The sequence below is a fragment of the Patagioenas fasciata genome, chromosome 12 (assembly GCF_037038585.1).
Source record: "Patagioenas fasciata isolate bPatFas1 chromosome 12, bPatFas1.hap1, whole genome shotgun sequence".
Classification (NCBI taxonomy): Eukaryota; Metazoa; Chordata; class Aves; order Columbiformes; family Columbidae; genus Patagioenas; species Patagioenas fasciata.
This window is the reverse complement of record NC_092531.1, coordinates 8,985,673-8,996,522: the sequence shown is the minus strand read 5'-3', so window position 1 is coordinate 8,996,522 and position 10,850 is coordinate 8,985,673. Positions and strand designations below refer to the sequence as shown.

The window sequence follows — 10,850 nt, the reverse complement described above, 5'->3', positions numbered from 1 at the left end:
TTTCACCTGACTTTTCACTACTCGTTGCTAATTTCTACACGTGTAGGTATCTTTATTTTAATTATAAGCTCTGTCAATGAGCAACTTGGGAACTTCAGAAGTAATTCTTACTCCTCCTTTTTCTGTAGTCTATTGCTGGAAGCTGATGCTGTTCATCCTTCTAACAGCAAGGAGCTCGCAAAGAGACAGGTATAGATAACCTTCCACATCAGCAACGAATCTCCATTAGTGGATCCCTAGCAAGCCACTGCAAACAAGTTACTTCCTCAGCAGCTGCTGTAGTGGTGAAAGGGTAAAGTAATACATAATTTCAGGCTAAATGGGAGTCGGAGAGTGAAGATGTACAGGTGTGAGTCTCTGGCTTTTTTTTATTGTGTTTTAAAGGGGAGAACTTGTTAACATTACAAGCTTTTGCATGATTCGCTGGCTGCTGCCAGGTCATCCTCAATGGAAAGGATGAGATCCCTGTCTTCGTGTTTCCCTTTAAGTGTCTTTTGGGAAGCAAAATATATGTTACAGGGCTCCTAATTCCTTCAGCTTGTACTGGAGGCCAACAGTCCAGCGCTCCAAATAACAGCTGTGCAGAGGTAAGTTCCTGGCACTTGGCCGTTTCTGGAGCCGAGTGTGCTGCCTGCTCCTCTGGGTTGCCTTTGTGGTCCCCTGGTCTGTGCCTGGGTCCTGAACAGTGTGTCTGAGCGAGGTCAGAGCCTTTGTTTGCTGCTCGAGGTGGTTTGCTTTCCAGGAGACCACAAACTGCTTTGTGGTTTGGGGAATCTGAATTCGCCCCTTGCTGCGTGCAAGGTCGGGAGGAGGCTGTGGTGTAATGCCTCCTAATGAGATCGTGTCACCATTAATAGGGCAAGCATGTGCAAGTATGGAGATCAGAATTAATTTGAAAAAAAACCTGTTTGTAGAATAGACTTCCCTGCAGTGCGCTGTTGCAGATAAAGCCAAAAAGCTTCATAATGGGTAAACAGAAGCTTTCCAGTTTCAAGGAGAGCTGAAAGGAGCAGTGAACAAGATGGTGAGTCACGCCAAGTGGCTTTTTTTGCTGACTTGCAAGACACATAAAAGGGCATATGATGTATTTTCTGAAGCAGAAAAATCTGTCTCTACTGTGTATCATAAGCCACTACCCATTATGGTTCCTTTGCATGCCTAATCAAACAATATTTAGTGAAGCTAAAAAGCATTGGCGTATAAAAATAAATAAATTGGGCTCTGATTTAACCCCATTCCAAACAAATGTGGATTTGTCCTTCTTGCAGCTACTTTGCCCAAAATGTTAGCTTTCAAAATTTGTTCTATTATAGAACCCTGCATCATTCAGAATTCCCCAAGATGTGTGTCTTGGTTTGGAGAGCTACTCACCCTATTCTTCAATGCAAAAACACATTCAGCAGTTTGAAATGTATCATTATTGCACAGCCATGCTATGTAATTGTCTTGGTGGTTTTGCAAGTTGTCCTCAATTAAATGAGTAGTTCTAAGACCAGAACGGGCAAAACCTCCCTTCTCGGAGATCCATGTCCCCTGGTTGGTTGTAAACTTGCAAGCAATTTTTTTCCGGATACTGAGACATTTGTGTTGTCTCTTGCTCCCTCATGAGACTTCTCTGATGTCTAATAGTATGCAGGGCCTGTTACAGCAAACAGCTGCTACACTGGGCTGTTGGTGACTGCTGTGGTGTCTGTTAGTGGCACAAAAGAAGAACTGATTAGCCAACTAAAACATTTAAAAACCAGGAGGGCAGGAAATACTTTTTACATGGCTCAGCATTTGGGAAAACAGAGTAATTTTCCTCAGGTGATCATTTTCATGTGGTTTTTTGTTTGTTTTAATTGCTGAGCTTTTAATTATTAAAACAGGAGCATCAGTGAAAGATTAAGTGCAGCAAAAAGGTCAAAGCGGTAGAGAAAATACAGATAATGCTTTTCGGAGTTGTTTTTTTTTTTTTTATAATGCATGCAGAAGTAGTTCCTTTATTTAACAGAGATGCTGTGTAATTTAATTTCTTCAATGTGTGTTGTAATTCTTTCCAAGGTATGGAAAATCTGTAAAAGTTTGCGTAATCTTCTTGGCCTCAGTTGCAAACCTGTCTAGTTTTCTGTCACTCTTACCTTTGCCAACTCGTGAGCTCTGGCTGAGAATTGCATAAATGCAGGATACCCCTCACAATGAGATCAGCTTAGTGAGCAATCTAGATATCCCAGTTAGTTAATTTATATGAGAGCAGAAACAGTGGGAAATAGGAGATAGAATCTTACAGACACATAAAACCTCCGTGCCTTCCCATTTTTTATTTCTTGACTTACAATGCGCTGAAATGAAAGGACATTATGTAATATTTTGGATTTGAATATTAGGACCTTTAAGGGTACCTTAGCACTGGTTTCTTCCCATCTCTTTGCTGGTTTGAGGAATGGCTGGATAAAGATTAAACAGCATCTTTTTAATTAAAAAAATAGAGCCAACACCAAAAAAATGAAAGTCCTGCAGACCTTTCTGCGACAGACAGTACCACATGTCCTAACGTCCTGGTGTGTGGTGGGAACATTGCTCTCCTTTGTGGACAGTAAGCATATATGGATCACGGGTATAAAGGAATGAAATATGTTTGGGGCCATGATCCTGCAAAGTATTTGAATGCCTTCTGTTCCAGAGCCTGACCATGATCTGCTTCTCAGGTTTATTCCTTTCTCTGATGCCTTTTCCGTTTTTTGCCCCGAGATTCAAACAAGTGCCAAGGAAGTGTCCGTGCGATCTGTCTCAGCCAAAGTTCGTGGCAAACAGTATTTCTTTGGATAAAACCCGCAGAGGCCTCACGCCTGGTGCTGACAGCTGCCTGTGCCGCTGAGGAGAACCGGGCAGGTCTGGTGTCTGCAGGAGAGTTTGTGAAAGAGTGATCAGGCAGGTGAAACTGCAAAGGTCTGGTAAGTTGCTTTAACTTGCTTAGGACACATTGCTATTGATATTAAGATGGAGATCTGGGTGAGTTTCCAGTTTAAAAAGAGAGGACTTATTTGCAGGTCCACCAATAGTTTGCATGTTTCTCTTGACAGGAATACTAGTTGGAGAAATAGCCTGGGAAAATGCTTCAGAATCTTTCCTGGATTATGGTTTTCTGTAGCCAGCAAGGAGGAGCCTGCCAGACTTTCTCCACTTAATCTGGATCGCTGTACTATTTCCTTATTTGTTTATTGTACATATGTAGACTATAAAATAGGCTGAAGGGATGATGTAATTTGTGCAGGCCATCCAGAGGAAAAAAAAAAGGTATCTAGAAGATGAACTAGGCAGGAAAGCAACTGGAAGGGAAACAATAAGATTGAATTGCACACGGGGGCTAAATGCCAGTCAGGAGGGTACAGGCAGCAGGACGGTGATCTACACAAGAACGAATCCTCCCCCTCTAAATGTGAGGGTGCCGTTCTGCCTTGTCCTGCTCCTGTAGCCTCTGCTCGTGTTCCTGCAGCCGCTTCATTCCTCTGCCACAGAGTCAAGTGATGGCAAAGTGCAGGTAGAAGCAAAGTCTTTGTCACCCCTTATCTGGGTTTAAAGTACAGTATGCAGGGGCTTTTCCTGTACAAATCAGTAAAAATCCTTTCTCTCGCTGGTTCTCACCACACCAGCAGAACCTGCATTAAATTCCTCTATGCTAAACTTTATTATGAGTTGCCTTAACCAGGAAATCATGATACTTAAACAAAAAAAATCACCATTTTTTACTGCTTTTCGGCAGTTGGCAATCACGTAGCAAATGTGTGTGTGCTTTTATTACATCCCATGCAGCCGTATCTGAGTGCAAGGCATTTCCTGGAGATTAACAACTGGGTGGGAAGGATTGGGGCTGCAAGAGGCAGCCCAGGGGACTCAGACGGGTTGTTAATTCATGGGAGGTGCTCTGGACTGAGACTTACTGTTGTAAATTGAAATTAAAAGCACACGGGCCTGTATGTCTGTGGAGAGGAGAGGCAGAGATTATTGCCATTTTGAGCAATTAAGTTATTGACTCCTCCCTGCGCTTCCCCATCAGTGTATGTGCTGCTAGCACTAGCAACACTACAGCTAGAAAAAGGGCTGAGAGGAAGGGTTTACTCTTGACCCATTATTTTTATGAATCACTTGCCACTAACAGTTTGGATTTAATTAAAGAAAATCAATAGAATCCAAGTTTAAATTGAGTGCAGATTGTATAGGGGTTTGTGACATTTTAGCTAAGTTGCTTTAAAGGAGATCATTTTAGCAAATCACACGTGCGTATACAACTTTTGGCATACACATATATAGAGTATATCCAGCTAAGGCCTGCCTGTTTGGCTGAGCCTTAGGCAAACAAACAGTTCCATCAGAGCAAAGTCTCAGTGTTGTAGAATCAAGCTTTATAGAGTCATTGCACAATGAGAAGTTCTCTCTTGCGTCAAACCTGCTGGGTCTTTCGCTGCTGTGACATTTGGTACGTAGGTTCAAAAAACAAACAGCTGTCCCCAGTGAAGATTGCGATGCTGTATTTCAGTTTCTAAAGAAAGAGACTGATGTTCAAAGGAGCTGAGCAGTTCTTTTTGATCTGAGCAGGACACCTGCAAACTGTATTAAAAGTGGGAGATTGCAGAATCCCTATGTAAACTGCAGTAAAACCAGAACGCTCTGAAATCTGTTTTCCCAGTTCCTCTTTTCCCCATGTCTGTTTTGCCTTTGAAGCAGTAATGAAGAAATTGCTCGCTCTTCCGCAGTGCATACTGTAAAACTAAGTATGTCACTTCGTTTCATTATAGATGTATTTCATAGACAATGTGGGATTTCTCTTAGTTTCTATTTTATTTTGCTGTTAGAGAATTGACAAGAACACCAGCTGTCCATATAAGAAATACTTTTAAGTCACACCTGTTGTTTAAATTTGACAGGCACCAAGTCAAGTAGGAACTTGTTAGTTTTCATTACACCACTTGGAAAAATGTCATTGTCCATGAAGTAGAGCACAGCTTCCCCTCCAGCATCCCTACACCTGATTCTCTTCTGATGCATGCATCAGGATCTTGCTTGCCTTTGCCAGAGAAGATTTTTATTGGAGAGGAAGGGATGAAAAGAATCCATGCTGGGTGGCAGACATTAAGGCAAGTATGCAGGTAGTAAAACTGGTCTATTGAGTAATGGTAATCACACTAAAGTATGACTGGAAGTTAAGTGTGTGTATGTGTACCTGACATACGCTGCTAGAGAACAGAAAGTGGATATAGCATCTAAAACATGGAAATGCTTTTGATTTGATTCAAGGACAAAGGAATAAATGATAGTATTTCCAACTCATGCAGCTGATGGGTTATTCCAAGGGGCAGGAAGGACAGACTGTCCCACGCTTAGTGCAGGAGTCAGTCACCTCAGGCAGCTGCCTTCCCTCACTAGTGAAGTGTTTCAAATTTTCTAAGTCATTTCCCATAGATCTGCATGCAAAGGTAAAAAAGAACTACCCAGTTTAGTTTTTGCAATTATTCTATTGCAGCACAAAACTGTGTGAATGTATGGAAAGGGGATAGAGCTAAAATCCCTTCTTAGTGATCTGTGTAGCATATAGTCATTGTGCACTTACACATCTTTAGAAAGGCTCTTCTGAAACTTGCCCCAACTTGGGAACAATAATACGAAGCAAAGGGATGGAGTCTGTAGTGTGCATGGACACACTCCCATAAGAATACGCAAGCCCAGTGCCAAATGCCTCCACCCAAACATCCGAGATGTTACTAATTTGATAAGAGGCCGTTTCCTGTTTTTCAGTAGCCTGTGCCGTTTCTCAAGCTATCTGTGCTCATTTCTCATAAAGAGTGTTTTTAGTGGCACAGAACATGTCTGCAGAGGGAAATGAAGGTGTAATTGCAGCACAGGTGGGTGAAACCACACTAGAATGGATGGTCACAGCAGCGAATGTGTGCAAAATGGGCTGGCAACCAGCACACACATACAGCTGGAGGAGTACCTGGTGTGAACCGCAGGGAAGCATTTGCTTATGACAACAGTTATCAGTAAATCACATGCTGGAGCTTCAAATAGTGTTGAATGGTTTGGAAAAATTGCTAGAGGAGTAGATACTGAGGAGGATCTAGAGTCTTCTATCTAGAAGAGCAGATAGAGACGGTAAATGCAAATCAGGACCGTATTTTTCATACAGGGAAAGCCTGAAGATTCACATACAAAATCTGGAAACGCATTTTTCCTCCTGTTGCTGTATCTGTCGGAGCAAACGCACCTGTTGTTTTCTCCCTGACTTGCAGGCACCTGCCGTGAAGGTGGCACTTGGGGCCTGAACGCGGCTGCAGAGCTCTCACTGCTGTGCTTCTTGACGCGTAGTTGTCTGGGACTTGTTCATTTCATTGAGCTTTGCATTTAGGGGAGAAAGCGTGGGAAGAGAGGTGGTTGTGACCCAGTTGTGAGGACCTCTTTCTAGAGCACACCGGAAAGCTATCCTGGAGTGCCCGCATCTCATAATTGCAGCGTTGGGCACACCAGCTTCAGAATGACACGTTATGGTTAGTATGTGTAAAGTTTTAGGTGGTTTACACCTTTGATTTGTAGCAACAAACCAGAAAGTTTTGTTACTTCTGTTTGAAGCAACATACTTTAGTCTAGAAATAGATACTTGGAAAAGCAAAAGGCACTGATGCTGTCTGGTACATATTGCGTTGTGCGAATAGTGGTTATTCAAGGCATCATTTTACATTTGTCTTGTACCTCTACCCCTGAGTGGGGAGAAGACCTGGAGAGGGTAAAAAAGCTTATACACCGCAACTGAAATCTAAGGATAAATGGGAAGCTGTTCTCATGGACAAAATTGTTCGGTCCTCTCTGTGCTCAGTTTTCTACAAGAACTGACTGTTGCCTGGAGAATAACTTCAGGAAAAACAGGAAATAATTCAGTATGATTTTTTTTTTTTGTGGAGGGGGGAGGTGGTAGTTTTCTTTCTTTTACACTGATGTATTTCACAAATGTTCCTTCATTACCTACTTTCAGCTGGTGAAAACTATTTTTCCTCTGAGTCCCAAGTAGGCCCTGAATTAAGAGTATGAGAAAATCACCACTGAGAAACTGGAGTTTCAAAACTCATGATTTTGCAAAGAAGCAAAAGAAATATTGTGTACCCTTTGGCTGGTCTGTAAGCACAGCGTGGTTGTTTCAGCACTCCCTTCCCTGACATGTGAAATATCTCCCGACCTCCCATCCTGCTGTTTCTAGGAACTGTGTCAGACTGCATGCAACTTGCAAAACTAAGGCAGTAACAATGTGGCACTATAAAACACTTTCATATTCTATTTTATTGAAAGTAAGCAATCCCCAGGTGACACATCCTGAGTACATAGAGAAATAGAGTAAATAAAGGTGAGTTGTGTTCCTTTTATGGCATGTGTGTTGGGAGGGGGAGGGAGAATAAATTCACCAACCTGTGGTGGGTAGAAAAAGTACATCATGTTTAACTAAACTCCTTGAGAAGTTAAGATTAACAAATACCTGAATCATAGTCCCAGCAGAGCTGATGATGAACATGTTGGTCTCAGTGCCTGAAGACCCACTGGTTTTAATGCTACTTTTTCTCCTAATCCAGGCATCTTACACGTTTAAAGATTCGTTCTGGATCAATGTTTCTCAGCTACATTGTTGGAGAATCCATCCATCTGTGGCCTTAGTTTAGGGAAAAAAAAATCAGGGAAGATTTTAATCTTAAAGCTGTGAGTATGCACCTATGTATGTGCCTTTTGGGGAAGGGGTGTCTGGTTTTTGGCTGGGTCTGACTGTCCTGGCACAGACTGTTACACTGGTGAGATTAGCACTGTCACTGAAATGGTCCATAGACTGTAATCATGCAGCCATTACCTTATTTGATAAGCAAATGATAATGCTCTTGAGAACTGCTATACTGACCAAGACCAAATGAAAATTGTACGTGGGTGAGGAACCTGTGATAACAACTCAGTTCGGTAGGACTGTGACAACCAGAGATGCCCCTGCAGAGGAAGCAGCGCTTTGCCACCAGGCTGAACACTGGCGGGTCTGGTACTGCCATCTGCTGCACAAACGCTGCAAGCCGCGGGGGAAAAAATTCGTCTCCTGCTTCTCAAATAAGTGAAATTGCTCCTGAAAAGACAGAGAGAAAGCAGAGCTTGATCTGTCTCTATAGCTAACGTTCCTTTTATTTGTCTTCTTTCGAAATTCAGAAAGAATTTGTTGGGTTTTGTTTTGTTCTGCTTTTTTTAAGCCTTTCCTAAATTGATAGTAGAAACATCAGGTGTGATCAAAGGAATCATTATCCCTTTAGTCTTTGCATTTTTCATCCACATCACTTTCCCCTATATCTATGTATACATAGATAATATTTTTAATTGCCACGTTCTTATTCTTTTTCATTTTATCTAGCACAAATTACAGTCCTTTTTGACAATTTCAGCTTTTGTCTGTTAATTGTTTTCCATTAGATTCAACATTTTTAGGTGCAGAAGTCTTTACAAAAGTTAGAATCTTTGACTATTGGAATCAGATGGAATAATTGGAATCCATTGGATTAATGGAACATTTGTTTGTTTCAGAATAAATCCAAACAACGAAAACAAAGGAGTTTTGTTGCACTGCTACTTCCTACAAACTCAGCCTGTGAGCTTCAGTTTGGGTCTGCGGCTGTTATTAATGGTATCTAATACGATAAAAGCGCTGAGCTGGGCTCATGGTTCCAGAATTGGCCAGCCCTTTATCAAGGGAATACTAACAGGTATCAGTTGTTTCGTGTCATTCAAACCTTAGATGTTGTTTGTTAAAAACATTACCCATCTTTTCAGTTTCAATGGAAATGTTAAATTTAGAGGCAGGTCACAGTAGAATTTCGCCACATCGGTGAGCTAGAAAAGCAAATGAGACCATCATAGCAAAAATACTGAGATCGAAGTCCAGACCTACAAACAGGAGCAGCCGTAATAACATCTGTTAAATATTGCTGGATCCACAAAAGCACTTGCAGAAATGGAGAGGGACGGACAGAAGTGATGCAGTTGTTTTCTAAATGCCTGTAGATTTTTTTTTTTAAAGAGTCATGTTTTAGGAAATACTGATGAAGCCTCACAATTTGCAAATACCTGATGTTTTCACATACTATTGACCAGCACCAGCAGAATGAGCATGTTACGCCTTTTAATGGTGCAGAACAGCATGAAAGCCACTGCCCACCTTGTTGTTCTCCAGCTCACACGGTAACAGAATTATGAAAAAGCCAGCGCGTGCAGCGGTGTGCAACCACAGGATGACTGGGAAGATACATAAGGACTTTGTTTTAAGGTCTCACGTTATTGAGGCTTTAACATTTGTCTTACTCGTAGGCTATAAAGCCTTAAAGAATTCTTGATGGCAAGACCCTAAAGCTGGCTCGCGTTGAGCGAGCACGGCCTACTTTTGCCGAGAGACACGTTGTGTCGCGACAGTCTTTATCATCCCCATAAGGCAAATCTCTTCACACGGGCTTTTTGTATCTGGTAAACACAACTTGGCAAGGAGGCAGAGCAGAGGGAGAATCAGCTGGTTGAGTGCTAAACCATGTGGAGTTTTTCCAGAGGGGTCTTCAGATGGACTTTTCTGGCTGTGTTACATAAGGAAGATGGATTACAGCTGAGCCTATATGTCTAAATGACTGGTGGATAAGGATAGAAGAAAAACATTGGATTTTTGTTGTTGTTAAATTTAGAATAGAATTGGATTAGGCCAGTGCTTGCTGTCCTCGTTTTGCTATTGGTGGGAAGAAGAAAATTCTCAAAACCTTGTAAGCCTGATATCTCAACTCAAAGTTAACAAAAAGAGCAGCTCAGAGGAAGATAAAACAGATAACAGCAGGATGTGTTGTGCTACTGCATTTATCACAAAGCTCTTCATTAAGCCAATCAGAGAGAAATGGAAAGAGCCATTTCTGGCTTAGGCCCATTCAAAAGTGTGATGCCAGAGTTCCTGCTGAGCAGGTTAATGTAAGAATGCAGAGAATCCTGCTGCAAAATGCTTCCAGAGACAGTTTAACACAGTGAAAATGAGTTATGAGAAAGTAAATACAGCATCTTGTACCAGCTGGGTATGAAGTTGTACTCTGATAAGCAGTGGAGTTTTATTGAGAAAATATTAATGAGAAATAAATGCCTGCAGTGAAAACTGTAGCATCTGGTCTGCATTTGGCTTCATGCATGAAAGCTGTTAGGCCTGACTTCTGCCAGACCCTGCAGGTTTTGAGCTCGTTGGGCAGGAATATGATTGAACTCCCTAGGTCAGCATCTTGCAGTCTTCTCCTAGCAGAGCATATGTGGAGTTCTGAAAGGACAGGCTCCCCACTTTTGCTAGCAAGTATGGATTTTAATTTTATTTTTTCATTTCTTAAGCTGTTGTATTCTCTGTCAACATATATATATATATATTTATGGAGTGTTACGGAGCTGTTGTTCAAGAATCCTTCAACATGTGTATATTATATTTTAAGTCATTGTCTAAATACCCCAGAAAGTCTCCATGAGAGAAATGGCAAACCCCTACGTGATCCATCAAACGGGACACCGTGGGCCTTCTGCACCAGGAGCTTTGTAATGACATATCCTCATCAACCTATGCGTGACTTGAAGGGCTTGAGGTCCTTACAGCAGTCCAGTCTAAGGCATTCACTTGACAGGACTGGCTTAGAAAAGAAAGTTAAAAAAAAAAAAAAGTTAAAAAGAGGCTACTAGGAACATTTCTCAAGTGTTTGGATGCTGTCGTGTGCCAAGGGCTCTGCTGCTTCTGGTATCGCCTCTGGAATGTTCTGCTCATGGTGGCCCAGGGTGGCTCATCCATGGACAGGGGTCCCTCC

The 10,850-nt window shown here is 41.9% G+C and overlaps 1 long non-coding RNA gene across 1 annotated transcript; it reads left to right on the top strand.

Moving 5' to 3' along the window:
• Nucleotides 1-92: 92 nt before the first annotated feature.
• Nucleotides 93-10,770, top strand: LOC139828922 (uncharacterized). Its single transcript, XR_011741000.1, has 3 exons — nucleotides 93-2,933; nucleotides 4,905-7,716; nucleotides 8,572-10,770. It is a non-coding gene; the product is annotated as an uncharacterized lncRNA (long non-coding RNA).
• The last annotated feature ends 80 nt before the right edge of the window (nucleotides 10,771-10,850 follow it).